General features: G+C 55.3%; 1 long non-coding RNA gene across 1 annotated transcript; it reads right to left on the reverse strand.

Annotated features, from left to right (window-relative positions):
* Nucleotides 1-675: 675 nt before the first annotated feature.
* Nucleotides 676-2,379, reverse strand: LOC121100941. The gene is made up of 3 exons (XR_005832713.1): nucleotides 2,367-2,379; nucleotides 2,222-2,279; nucleotides 676-704 (listed from the first exon to the last, which is right to left on the reverse strand). It is a non-coding gene; the product is annotated as an uncharacterized LOC121100941 (long non-coding RNA).
* Nucleotides 2,380-2,617: the final 238 nt, after the last annotated feature.

Consider the following 2,617-nt stretch of genomic DNA (forward strand, 5'->3'; position numbering starts at 1 on the left):
CCAGGCCTCAGCTCCCATCACCACCAGCCTTTGTGTCTCCCCAGCTGAGGCCCCAGACACCAGGGAGCAGAGACTGGCCTATGAGGCCAAAGCAGACTGTAAGGTGTTACTACAACAAGGACATGGAGGCAAACTTGTTAATGAATATTGTCTCTCCTAATAGCATTTGTGACTAATCAACGCTCAAGAAAACTTGAATTTCACTGAAATCTTACAGCCTGTGCAGGAAACAAACTTGATGAAAATAAGGATGACATGGCCTAAAACTTGCAAAGTTCACAGCTCTGTGAAAAAGCTGGATTGGAGAACCTGGTTGGTCCCAGAAGGCAAGCTGGGGGCTCCTAGCATCACATTCAATTCTAGGCCTTGGAACTTCCAGAAGGGGTCTGGTTCTGCTAAGTACTGTTTGGAATATTATGCCAGGCCCATAGGTCCAGCAGATGGTAGGACAGAAATGGGATGTCAAAAAGACTGGTTCTACCCCAGATGTGCTTCCCATCTGGAAAGAAAACAGAGAAGAGCCCTTGCCCTTCCTCCCAGTGGGTGAGACTCATGGTCATGTGTGCATGGGATGCAAAAAAGAGAACATTAATGAAACAACATGGTGGCCATATTCCCTTGTAATTGTAGTCCAGCGTGTTCAGGTTCTCACCAGTCTCCCCAGTCAGTTGTGACACAACTCCTCCCTGGGGCAGGTCAGCAAGCTGGGTGAAGATAAACAAAGTGTTTATCTCAACACTGTAGGGGTGTGGGGGTCCATCCACCATTTTCTCCAAGACACTGTGCTGAAGCGTTAGCTCAAAAGAGTGAGCTGGCCCAGCCTCAGGAAGGAAGGCCCAAATGACAACGCCTCCCACATGTTTGCAACTCTCAGCTGCTCAGAGTTGGGGTATTCAGCCTGTGCTGGGAGGGTCCGCACTGGGCTCACTGTGTCCTTTCTCTCTCCTGAAGGAAGTGTTCCCTGGGAACAGGCCCAGCCTGGCTGTCTCTCCCCTGGCCACACGCTGCTTGGCACAAAGTGAGAAGTTGTTTTGGGGGAGTATTGACTCTAGAGGGGGGAGAGATTGTGGCCATTTGGCGTGCTGGGAGAGGAAAGACCATGCACTGCCCAGCACAGGGAGGAGAGGGAGGAGGATACACACAGAGCAAAGCTCACCCCAGACGCGCCTTGGTTTCTTTGGAAGCCCATAAGACAGAGTAGGAGGAGGCATCAAGGATTTGGGACAGGGGGGTCTCCCCTCCTCCAGGTCCCTCTTCTGGGCACCAACCCTCCATGCTTCGTGTCCATGCCTGATCTTAGATGGGAATATCAGACCAGGCAGGTGAGCAGCAAGCAAGCATCTGGCATGATTCTGTTCCTAGAGCTACCACCAGACAGACAAAAACTAAGGATCCGGTTTTTATAGTAGAAGGATTAACATTTCTCTTCTGCTGGCATTTTCTGAGAACCACTGCCGGCCCCCGCCCCCGCCATTTCTCTAAGAACTCCTTCAGGCTCCAGGGAGCAGGACAGCAACTCCTGTTTGAATATCTTGGCCCACCTGTTACCAGCAACAGCTACCTCTTTTTGATTCTGATACAGTTCCCCATATACAGTAGGTGCTCAATCAATGCTGGTCAAATCAAGGGAAACCTTAGGAATGGCTCATATGGATTTTAAGACCCTTGCCCACCTCTGAGCCTGGGCCGCTAGCTCTCAGGGTTTTCATGGTGCCAGCCAGCATGACAGGTGTCCTGGGGGAGGGGGGCAGAAGGCTGAGCGGGGCCACCACCGCCCTTGAGTGCAGGCAGCAGGGCAGACGCCTCACCAGCCAGCCGCACCCACCCCCTCAGGGGTCGGGGTGCTCCTGTGCCAGCAGACCTGAGACCTTTGCACGGTGGCTGGTTACAGCGTCATCAGCCGGGGTGAGGAGCCACCCTCAGCCGCCTGACCACAGGCCTGGCGGGGGCTGCAGTGCGGACACAGTTACTCCCCGAACATGGGCATCGTAAAGACTAAAGCAAACTCATCTGCCGCAAGGGCAGCTTCCAGTGCGCTCTGGGCCTCGTCCTGATGAAGTTCCACATCCCTCTATCCACAAGCCACTTGCCCCCGCATTTGCATCGGCTGGCTGCCCTCTCACTGACGAGGGTTCAGTCAGGTTGGCCAGGCGCCAGCCCCGCTTCCCACGGGCAGCCCACCCCCCCACCCCCGGCGCGAGCCCCCCCCCCATGCACTCACTCATTCACAGCAGCCCAGGTGTCCTACTTGCCGTCCTGCTGACGTGTCCCTCCAAGAACTACAAACGGGGAAGAAGAAGATAAAAGATGGCCCTGAAAGTGACCCGTGACGCACTGACAGGTGCCCCACCCGCGCCACCTCTCACCTCCCAAAGAGAACAATCCCTCCGACCGATCAACTGACTGCTACGTGCCAGGCACGGTTGGTCGAGGACTGAGGACACGACTGAGGACACGGCCGGGGTGGGGGCAGAGGTGACTTGTAGAGCGGTTTCCCCGGCTGCAGCGCTGCGCCCGCCGGCTCCCTCCCTCGAAAGCAACTCCTGCGACATTCATTTCTAATGACCCCAATGTCTGACTCACCCGCCACACTGATTCTTCCTGCGGTGATGTGGTG

This window comes from Ursus maritimus, unplaced genomic scaffold (assembly GCF_017311325.1).
Source record: "Ursus maritimus isolate PB19 unplaced genomic scaffold, ASM1731132v1 scaffold_6, whole genome shotgun sequence".
NCBI classification, from domain to species: domain Eukaryota; kingdom Metazoa; phylum Chordata; class Mammalia; order Carnivora; family Ursidae; genus Ursus; species Ursus maritimus.